The sequence below is a fragment of the Dendropsophus ebraccatus genome, unplaced genomic scaffold (genome assembly GCF_027789765.1).
Source record: "Dendropsophus ebraccatus isolate aDenEbr1 unplaced genomic scaffold, aDenEbr1.pat pat_scaffold_987_ctg1, whole genome shotgun sequence".
Taxonomy (NCBI): Eukaryota; Metazoa; Chordata; class Amphibia; order Anura; family Hylidae; genus Dendropsophus; species Dendropsophus ebraccatus.
In genome coordinates this window covers 1-10000 of record NW_027210587.1, presented here as the reverse complement: position 1 = coordinate 10000, position 10000 = coordinate 1, and the positions used below count along the sequence as shown (strand labels likewise).

Here is a 10000-nt window from a genome sequence, read left to right as displayed (position 1 = left end):
CCTGAAAGTTTGTTCGTTTTCTTTTTTTTCAAGGGGGGGGGGGGGGGGTTTGTTGTAACTTTGTGTTGGGGAGTGACCCTGCGAGGTATTGGGTGAAGTGATGGAAGTAAGCACAACCAGAAAAGACAAAAGACAGCCAACCGCCCAACGTGGGGCTCGAACCCACGACCCTGAGATTAAGAGTCTCATGCTCTACCGACTGAGCTAGCCGGGCAACCGTTGCGTGCCATGGCCTGACGGGCGGCAGAGGGGGTCACCACTGCAGCTGTAGGCGAGAAGACCGCGAGGGTCTGGGTTTCCGGCCGCATCAGTGACTGCGACCCAAGGCCCAGCATTGGTGGTTCAGTGGTAGAATTCTCGCCTGCCACGCGGGAGGCCCGGGTTCGATTCCCGGCCAATGCAGCGCCGCTCTTTTAGTCGTTCAGCTCCCCTAACCCAGTCGGAATCTTGGTTTCCGGCCGGTACCACAGGGAAGCTTTGGAGCGACAGCTGAACGCAACGAACTGCTTTGGACTGCAGCCGGATGCTTGCAAGAGGTCTCTGTATTGCAGTAGCCTGATCTGTTTCAGACAGCGGATTGCCTTTGCAATCCTTATCCTGAAAGTTTGTTCGTTTTCTTTTTTTTCAAGGGGGGGGGGGGGGTTTTGTTGTAACTTTGTGTTGGGGAGTGACCCTGCGAGGTATTGGGTGAAGTGATGGAAGTAAGCACAACCAGAAAAGACAAAAGACAGCCAACCGCCCAACGTGGGGCTCGAACCCACGACCCTGAGATTAAGAGTCTCATGCTCTACCGACTGAGCTAGCCGGGCAACCGTTGCGTGCCATGGCCTGACGGGCGGCAGAGGGGGTCACCACTGCAGCTGTAGGCGAGAAGACCGCGAGGTCTGGGTTTCCGGCCGCATCAGTGACTGCGACCCAAGGCCCAGCATTGGTGGTTTCAGTGGTAGAATTCTCGCCTGCCACGCGGGAGGCCCGGGTTCGATTCCCGGCCAATGCAGCGCCGCTCTTTTAGTCGTTCAGCTCCCCTAACCCAGTCGGAATCTTGGTTTCCGGCCGGGTACCACAGGGAAGCTTTGGAGCGACAGCTGAACGCAACAAACTGCTTTGGACTGCAGCCGGATGCTTGCAAGAGGTCTCTGTATTGCAGTAGCTGATGTGTTTCAGACAGCGGATTGCCTTTGCAATCCTTATCCTGAAAGTTTGTTCGTTTTCTTTTTTTTCAAGGGGGGGGGGGGTTTGTTGTAACTTTGTGTTGGGGAGTGACCCTGCGAGGTATTGGGTGAAGTGATGGAAGTAAGCACAACCAGAAAAGACAAAAGACAGCCAACCGCCCAACGTGGGGCTCGAACCCACGACCCTGAGATTAAGAGTCTCATGCTCTACCGACTGAGCTAGCCGGGCAACCGTTGCGTGCCATGGCCTGACGGGCGGCAGAGGGGGTCACCACTGCAGCTGTAGGCGAGAAGACCGCGAGGTCTGGGTTTCCGGCCGCATCAGTGACTGCGACCAAGGCCCAGCATTGGTGGTTCAGTGGTAGAATTCTCGCCTGCCACGCGGGAGGCCCGGGTTCGATTCCCGGCCAATGCAGCGCCGCTCTTTTAGTCGTTCAGCTCCCCTAACCCAGTCGGAATCTTGGTTTCCGGCCGGTACCACAGGGAAGCTTTGGAGCGACAGCTGAACGCAACGAACTGCTTGGACTGCAGCCGGATGCTTGCAAGAGGTCTCTGTATTGCAGTAGCCTGATCTGTTTCAGACAGCGGCTTGCCTTTGCAATCCTTATCCTGAAAGTTTGTTCGTTTTCTTTTTTTTCAAGGGGGGGGGGGGGTTGTTGTAACTTTGTGTGGGGAGTGACCTGCGAGGTATTGGGTGGAGTGATGGAAGTAAGCACAACCAGAAAAGACAAAAGACAGCCAACGCCCAACGTGGGGCTCGAAACCACGACCCTGAGATTAAGAGTCTCATGCTCTACCGACTGAGCTAGCCGGGCAACCGTTGCGTGCCATGGCCTGACGGGGCGGCAGAGGGGGTCACCACTGCAGCTGTAGGCGAGAAGACGCGAGGTCTGGGTTTCCGGCCGCATCAGTGACTGCGACCCAAGGCCCAGCATTGGTGGTTCAGTGGTAGAATTCTCGCCTGCCACGCGGGAGGCCCGGGTTCGATTCCCGGCCAATGCAGCGCCGCTCTTTTAGTCGTTCAGCTCCCCTAACCAGTCGGAATCTTGGTTTCCGGCCGGTACCACAGGGAAGCTTTGGAGCGACAGCTGAACGCAACGAACTGCTTTGGGACTGCAGCCGGATGCTTGCAAAGAGGTCTCTGTATTGCAGTAGCCTGATCTGTTTACAGCGGATGCCTTTGCAATCCTATCCTGAAAGTTTGTTCGTTTTCTTTTTTTTAAGGGGGGGTGTGTTGTAACTTTGTGTTGGGGAGTGACCCTGCGAGGTATTGGGTGGAGTGATGGAAGTAAGCACAACCAGAAAAGACAAAAGACAGCCAACCGCCCAACGTGGGGCTCGAACCCACGACCCTGAGATTAAGAGTCTCATGCTCTACCGACTGAGCTAGCCGGGCAACCGTTGCGTGCCATGGCCTGACGGGCGGCAGAGGGGGTCACCACTGCAGCTGTAGGCGAGAAGACTGCGGAGGTCTGGGTTTCCGGCCGCATCAGTGACTGCGACCCAAGGCCCAGCATTGGTGGTTCAGTGGTAGAATTCTCGCCTGCCACGCGGGAGGCCGGGTTCGATTCCCGGCCAATGCAGCGCCGCTCTTTTAGTCGTTCAGCTCCCCTAACCCAGTCGGAATCTTGGTTTCCGGCCGGGTACCACAGGGAAGCTTTGGAGCGACCGCGGAACGCAACAAACTGCTTTGGACTGCAGCCGGATGCTTGCAAGAGGTCTCTGTATTGCAGTAGCCTGATCTGTTTCAGACAGCGGGATTGCCTTTGCAATCCTTATCCTGAAAGTTTGTTCGTTTTCTTTTTTTCAAGGGGGGGGGGGGGTTTGTTGTAACTTTGTGTTGGGGAGTGCCTGCGAGGTATTGGGTGAAGTGATGGAAGTAAGCACAACCAGAAAAGACAAAAGACAGCCAACCGCCCAACGTGGGGCTCGAACCCACGACCCTGAGATTAAGAGTCTCATGCTCTACCGACTGAGCTAGCCGGGCAACCGTTGCGTGCCATGGCCTGACGGGCGGCAGAGGGGGTCACCACTGCAGCTGTAGGCGAGAAGACGCGAGGTCTGGGTTTCCGGCCGCATCAGTGACTGCGACCCAAGGCCAGCATTGTGGTTCAGTGGTAGAATTCTCGCCTGCCACGCGGGAGGCCCGGGTTCGATTCCGGCCAATGCAGCGCCGCTCTTTTAGTCGTTCAGCTCCCCTAACCCAGTCGGAATCTTGGTTTCCGGCCGGTACCACAGGGAAGCTTTGGAGCGACAGCTGAACGCAACGAACTGCTTGGACTGCAGCCGATGCTTGCAAGAGGTCTCTGTATTGCAGTAGCCTGATCTGTTTCAGACAGCGGATTGCCTTTGCAATCCTTATCCTGAAAGTTTGTTCGTTTTCTTTTTTTCAAGGGGGGGGGGGGGGTTTGTAACTTTGTGTTGGGGAGTGACCCTGCGAGGTATTGGGTGAAGTGATGGAAGTAAGCACAACCAGAAAAGACAAAAGACAGCCAACCGCCCAACGTGGGGCTCGAAACCCACGACCCTGAGATTAAGAGTCTCATGCTCTACCGACTGAGCTAGCCGGGCAACCGTTGCGTGCCATGGCCTGACGGGCGGCAGAGGGGGTCACCACTGCAGCTGTAGGCGAGAAGACCGCGAGGTCTGGGTTTCCGGCCGCATCAGTGACTGCGACCCAAGGCCCAGCATTGGTGGTTCAGTGGTAGAATTCTCGCCTGCCACGCGGGAGGCCCGGGTTCGATTCCCGGCCAATGCAGCGCCGCTCTTTTAGTCGTTCAGCTCCCCTAACCCAGTCGGAATCTTGGTTCCCGGCCGGTACCACAGGGAAGCTTTGGAGCGACAGCTGACCGCAACGAACTGCTTTGGACTGCAGCCGGATGCTTGCACGAGGTCTCTGTATTGCAGTAGCCTGATCTGTTTCAGACAGCGGATTGCCTTTGCAATCCTTATCCTGAAAGTTTGTCGTTTCTTTTTTTTCAAGGGGGGGGGGGGGTTTGTTGTAACTTTGTGTTGGGGAGTGACCCTGCGAGGTATTGGGTGAAGTGATGGAAGTAAGCACAACCAGAAAAGACAAAAGACAGCCAACCGCCCAACGTGGGGCTCGAACCCACGACCCTGAGATTAAGAGTCTCATGCTCTACCGACTGAGCTAGCCGGGCAACCGTTGCGTGCCATGGCCTGACGGGCGGCAGAGGGGGTCACCACTGCAGCTGTAGGCGAGAAGAACGCGAGGTCTGGGTTTCCGGCCGCATCAGTGACTGCGACCAAGGCCCAGCATTGGTGGTCAGTGGTAGAATTCTCGCCTGCCACGCGGGAGGCCCGGGTTCGATTCCCGGCCAATGCAGCGCCGCTCTTTTAGTCGTTCAGCTCCCCTAACCCAGTCGGAATCTTGGTTTCCGGCCGGGGTACCACAGGGAAGCTTTGGAGCGACAGCTGAACGCAACGAACTGCTTTGGACTGCAGCCGGATGCTTGCAAGAGGTCTCTGTATTGCAGTAGCCTGATCTGTTTCAGACAGCGGATTGCCTTTGCAATCCTTATCCTGAAAGTTTGTTCGTTTCTTTTTTTTCAAGGGGGGGGGGGGGGTTTTTGTAACTTTGTGTTGGGGAGTGACCCTGCGAGGTATTGGGTGAAGTGATGGAAGTAAGCACAACCAGAAAAGACAAAAGACAGCCAAACGCCCAACGTGGGGCTCGAACCCACGACCCTGAGATTAAGAGTCCATGCTCTACCGACTGAGCTAGCCGGGCAACCGTTGCGTGCCATGGCCTGACGGGCGGCAGAGGGGGTCACCACTGCAGCTGTAGGCGAGAAGACTGCGAGGTCTGGGTTTCCGGCCGAATCAGTGACTGCGACCCAAGGCCCAGCATTGGGGTTCAGTGGTAGAATTCTCGCCTGCCACGCGGGAGGCCCGGGTTTGATTCCCGGCCAATGCAGCGCCGCTCTTTTAGTCGTTCAGCTCCCCTAACCCAGTCGGAATCTTGGTTTCCGGCCGGTACCACAGGGAAGCTTTGGAGCGACAGCTGAACGCAACGAACTGCTTTGGACTGCAGCCGGATGCTTGCAAGAGGTCTCTGTATTGCAGTAGCCTGATCTGTTTCAGACAGCGGATTGCCTTTGCAATCCTATCCTGAAAGTTTGTTCGTTTTCTTTTTTTCAAGGGGGGGGGGGGGGGGTTGTTGTAACTTTGTGTTGGGGAGTGACCCTGCGAGGTATTGGGTGAAGTGATGGAAGTAAGCACAACCAGAAAAGACAAAAGACAGCCAACGCCCAACGTGGGGCTCGAACCCACGACCCTGAGATTAAGAGTCTCATGCTCTACCGACTGAGCTAGCCGGGCAACCGTTGCGTGCCATGGCCTGACGGGCGGCAGAGAGGGGTCACCACTGCAGCTGTAGGCGAGAAGACTGCGAGGTCTGGGTTTCCGGCCGCATCAGTGACTGCGACCCAAGGCCCAGCATTGGTGGTTCAGTGGTAGAATTCTCGCCTGCACGCGGGAGGCCCGGTTCGATTCCCGCCAATGCAGCGCCGCTCTTTTAGTCGTTCAGCTCCCCTAACCCAGTCGGAATCTTGGTTCGGCCGGTACCACAGGGAAGCTTTGGAGCGACAGCTAAACGCAACAAACTGCTTTGGACTGCAGCCGGATGCTTGCAAGAGGTCTCTGTATTGCAGTAGCCTGATGTGTTTCAGACAGCGGATTGCCTTTGCAATCTTATCCTGAAAGTTTGTTCGTTTCTTTTTTTTCAAGGGGGGGGGGGGGTTTGTTGTAACTTTGTGTTGGGGAGTGACCTGCGAGGTATTGGGTGAAGTGATGGAAGTAAGCACAACCAGAAAAGACAAAAGACAGCCAACCGCCCAACGTGGGGCTCGAACCCACGACCCTGAGATTAAGAGTCTCATGCTCTACCGACTGAGCTAGCGGGCAACCGTTGCGTGCCATGGCCTGACGGGCGGCAGAGGGGGTCACCACTGCAGCTGTAGGCGAGAAGACCGCGAGGTCTGGGTTTCCGGCCGCATCAGTGACTGCGACCCAAGGCCCAGCATTGGTGGTCAGTGGTAGAATTCTCGCCTGCCACGCGGGAGGCCCGGGTTCGATTCCCGGCCAATGCAGCGCCGCTCTTTAGTCGTTCAGCTCCCCTAACCCAGTCGGAATCTTGGTTTCGGCCGTACCACAGGGAAGCTTTGGAGCGACAGCTAAACGCAACGAACTGCTTTGGACTGCAGCCGGATGCTTGCAAGAGGTCTCTGTATTGCAGTAGCCTGATCTGTTTCAGACAGCGGATTGCCTTTGCAATCCTTATCTGAAAGTTTGTTCGTTTTCTTTTTTTTCAAGGGGGGGGGGGGTTGTTGTAACTTTGTGTTGGGAGTGACCCTGCGAGGTATTGGTGAAGTGATGGAAGTAAGCACAACCAGAAAAGACAAAAAGACAGCCAACCGCCAACGTGGGGCTCGAACCCACGACCCTGAGATTAAGAGTCTCATGCTCTACCGACTGAGCTAGCCGGGCAACCGTTGCGTGCCATTGCCTGACGGGCGGCAGAGGGGGTCACCACTGCAGCTGTAGGCGAGAAGACCGCGAGGTCTGGGTTTCCGGCCGCATCAGTGACTGCGACCCAAGGCCCAGCATTGGTGGTTCAGGGTAGAATTCTCGCCTGCCACGCGGGAGGCCCGGGTTCGATTCCCGGCCAATGCAGCGCCGCTCTTTTAGTCGTTCAGCTCCCCTAACCCAGTCGGAATCTTGGTTTCGGCCGGTACCACAGGGAAGCTTTGGAGCGACAGCTGAACGCAACGAAACTGCTTTGGACTGCAGCCGGATGCTTGCAAGAGGTCTCTGTATTGCAGTAGCCTGATCTGTTTCAGACAGCGGATTGCCTTTGCAATCCTTATCCTGAAAGTGTTCGTTTTCTTTTTTTTCAAGGGGGGGGGGGGGGGTTTGTTGTAACTTTGTGTTGGGGAGTGACCTGCGAGGTATTGGGTGAAGTGATGGAAGTAAGCACAACCAGAAAAGACAAAAGACAGCCAACCGCCCAACGTGGGGCTCGAACCCACGACCATGAGATAAGAGTCTCATGCTCTACCGACTGAGCTAGCCGGGCACCGTTGCGTGCCATGGCCTGACGGGCGGCAGAGGGGGTCACCACTGCAGCTGTAGGCGAGAAGACGCGAGGTCTGGGTTTCCGGCCGCATCAGTGACTGCGACCCAAGGCCCAGCATTGGTGGTTTCAGTGGTAGAATTCTCGCCTGCCACGAGGGAGGCCCGGGTTCGATTCCCGGCCAATGCAGCGCCGCTCTTTAGTCGTTCAGCTCCCCTAACCCAGTCGGAATCTTGGTTTCCGGCCGGTACCACAGGGAAGCTTTGGAGCGACAAGCTGAACGCAACGAACTGCTTTGGACTGCAGACGGATGCTTGCAAGAGGTCTCTTATTGCAGTAGCCTGATCTGTTTCAGACAGCGGATTGCCTTGCAATCCTTATCCTGAAAGTTTGTTCGTTTTCTTTTTTTTCAAGGGGGGGGGGGGGGGTTTGTTGTAACTTTGTGTTGGGGAGTGACCCTGCGAGGTATTGGGTGAAGTGATGGAAGTAAGCACAACCAGAAAAGACACAAAAGACAGCCAACCGCCCAACGGGGGGCTCGAACCCACGACCCTGAGATTAAGAGTCTCATGCTCTACCGACTGAGCTAGCGGCAAACGTTGCGTGCCATGGCCTGACGGGCGGCAGAGGGGGTCACCACTGCAGCTGTAGGCGAGAAGACTGCGAGGTCTGGGGTTCCGGCCGCATCAGTGACTGCGACCCAAGGCCCAGCATGGTGGTTCAGTGGTAGAATTCCGCCTGCCACGCGGGAGGCCCGGGTTCGATTCCGGCCAATGCAGCGCCGCTCTTTTAGTCGTTCAGCTCCCCTAACCCAGTCGGAAATCTTGGTTTCCGGCCGGTACCACAGGGAAGCTTTGGAGCGACAGCTGAACGCAACGAACTGCTTTGGACTGCAGCCGGATGCTTGCAAGAGGTCTCTGTATGCAGTAGCCTGATCTGTTTCAGACAGCGGATTGCCTTTGCAATCCTTATCCTGAAAGTTTGTTCGGTTTTCTTTTTTTTCAAGGGGGGGGGGGGTTTGTTGTAACTTTGTGTTGGGGAGTGACCCTGCGAGGTATTGGGTGAAGTGATGGAAAGTAAGCACAACCAGAAAAGACAAAAGACAGCAACCGCCCAACGTGGGGCTCGAACCCACGACCCTGAGATTAAGAGTCTCATGCTCTACCGACTGAGCTAGCCGGGCAACCGTTGCGTGCCATGGCCTGACGGCGGAGAGGGGGTCACCCACTGCAGCTGTAGGCGAGAAGACCGCGAGGTCTGGGTTCCCGGCCGCATCAGTGACTGCGACCAAGGCCCAGCATGGTGGTTCAGTGGTAGAATTCTCGCCTGCCACGCGGGAGGCCCGGGTTCGATCCCGGCCAATGCAGCGCCGCTCTTTAGTCGTTCAGCTCCCCTAACCCAGTCGGAATCTTGGTTTCGGCCGGTACCACAGGGAAGCTTTGGAGCGACAGCTGAACGCAACGAACTGCTTTGGACTGCAGCCGGATGCTTGCAAGAGGTCTCTGTATTGCAGTAGCCTGATCTGTTTCAGACAGCGGATGCCTTTGCAATCCTTATCCTGAAAGTTTGTTCGTTTTCTTTTTTTCAAGGGGGGGGGGGGGGTTGTTAACTTTGTGTTGGGGATGACCCTGCGAGGTATTGGGTGAAGTGATGGAAGTAAGCACAACCAGAAAAGACAAAAGGACAGCCAACCGCCCAACGTGGGGCTCGAACCCACGACCCTGAGATTAAGAGTCTCATGCTCTACCGACTGAGCTAGCGGGCAACCGTTGCGTGCCATGGCCTGACGGGCGGCAGAGGGGGTCACCACTGCAGCTGTAGGCGAGAAGACCGCGAGGTCTGGGTTTCCGGCCGCAATCAGTGACTGCGACCCAAGGCCCAGCATTGGTGGTTCAGTGGTAGAATTCTCGCCTGCCACGCGGGAGGCCCGGGTGCGATCCCGGGCCAATGCAGCGCCGCTCTTTTAGTCGTTCAGCTCCCCTAACCAGTCGGAATCTTGGTTTCCGGCCGGTACCACAGGGAAGCTTTGGAGCGACAGCTAAACGCAACGAACTGCTTTGGACTGCAGCCGGATGCTTGCAAGAGGTCTCTGTATTGCAGTAGCCTGATCTGTTTAGACAGCGGATTGCCTTTGCAATCTTATCCTGAAAGTTTGTTCGTTTTCTTTTTTTCAAGGGGGGGGGGGGGTTTGTTGTAACTTTGTGTGGGGAGTGACCCTGCGAGGTATTGGGTGAAGTGATGGAAGTAAGCACAACCAGAAAAGACAAAAGACAGCCAACCGCCCAACGTGGGGCTCGAACCCACGACCCTGAGATAAGAGTCTCATGCTCTACCGACTGAGCTAGCCGGGCAACCGTTGCGTGCCATGGCCTGACGGGCGGCAGCAGAGGGGGTCACCACTGCAGTGTAGGCGAGAAGACCGCGAGGTCTGGGTTTCGGCCGCATCAGTGGACTGCGACCAAGGCCCAGCATTTGGTGGTTCAGTGGATAGAATTTCCGCCCCACGCAGGGGCGGCCCGGGTTCGATTCCCGGCCAATGCAGCGCCGCTCTTTTAGTCGTTCAGCTCCCCTAACCCGTCGGAAATCTTGGTTCCGGCCTGGGGGTACCACAGGGAAGCTTTGGAGCGACAGCTAAACGCAACGAACTGCTTGGACTGCAGCCGGATGCTTGCAAGAGGTGCTCTGTTATTGCAGTAGCCTGATGTGTTTCAGGACAGCGGATTGCCTTTGCAAT

At 56.4% G+C, this 10000-nt stretch overlaps 12 non-coding genes across 12 annotated transcripts; 4 read left to right on the top strand and 8 right to left on the bottom strand.

Annotated features, from left to right (window-relative positions):
- Positions 1-141: 141 nt before the first annotated feature.
- On the bottom strand, positions 142-214 carry TRNAK-CUU (transfer RNA lysine (anticodon CUU)). The gene has a single exon. It is a non-coding gene; the product is annotated as a tRNA-Lys (tRNA).
- Positions 215-331: 117 nt separating this feature from the next.
- On the top strand, positions 332-402 carry TRNAG-GCC (transfer RNA glycine (anticodon GCC)). The gene has a single exon. It is a non-coding gene; the product is annotated as a tRNA-Gly (tRNA).
- A 334-nt stretch (positions 403-736) lies between these two features.
- On the bottom strand, positions 737-809 carry TRNAK-CUU (transfer RNA lysine (anticodon CUU)). Its single transcript has one exon. It is a non-coding gene; the product is annotated as a tRNA-Lys (tRNA).
- A 519-nt stretch (positions 810-1328) lies between these two features.
- Positions 1329-1401, bottom strand: TRNAK-CUU (transfer RNA lysine (anticodon CUU)). Its single transcript has one exon. It is a non-coding gene; the product is annotated as a tRNA-Lys (tRNA).
- A 115-nt stretch (positions 1402-1516) lies between these two features.
- On the top strand, positions 1517-1587 carry TRNAG-GCC (transfer RNA glycine (anticodon GCC)). Its single transcript has one exon. It is a non-coding gene; the product is annotated as a tRNA-Gly (tRNA).
- Positions 1588-2103: 516 nt separating this feature from the next.
- On the top strand, positions 2104-2174 carry TRNAG-GCC (transfer RNA glycine (anticodon GCC)). Its single transcript has one exon. It is a non-coding gene; the product is annotated as a tRNA-Gly (tRNA).
- A 321-nt stretch (positions 2175-2495) lies between these two features.
- On the bottom strand, positions 2496-2568 carry TRNAK-CUU (transfer RNA lysine (anticodon CUU)). Its single transcript has one exon. It is a non-coding gene; the product is annotated as a tRNA-Lys (tRNA).
- A 518-nt stretch (positions 2569-3086) lies between these two features.
- TRNAK-CUU (transfer RNA lysine (anticodon CUU)) lies at positions 3087-3159 on the bottom strand. The gene has a single exon. It is a non-coding gene; the product is annotated as a tRNA-Lys (tRNA).
- Positions 3160-3859: 700 nt separating this feature from the next.
- On the top strand, positions 3860-3930 carry TRNAG-GCC (transfer RNA glycine (anticodon GCC)). Its single transcript has one exon. It is a non-coding gene; the product is annotated as a tRNA-Gly (tRNA).
- Positions 3931-4260: 330 nt separating this feature from the next.
- TRNAK-CUU (transfer RNA lysine (anticodon CUU)) lies at positions 4261-4333 on the bottom strand. Its single transcript has one exon. It is a non-coding gene; the product is annotated as a tRNA-Lys (tRNA).
- A 1107-nt stretch (positions 4334-5440) lies between these two features.
- On the bottom strand, positions 5441-5513 carry TRNAK-CUU (transfer RNA lysine (anticodon CUU)). The gene has a single exon. It is a non-coding gene; the product is annotated as a tRNA-Lys (tRNA).
- Positions 5514-8376: 2863 nt separating this feature from the next.
- Positions 8377-8449, bottom strand: TRNAK-CUU (transfer RNA lysine (anticodon CUU)). Its single transcript has one exon. It is a non-coding gene; the product is annotated as a tRNA-Lys (tRNA).
- Between the last annotated feature and the right edge of the window lie 1551 nt (positions 8450-10000).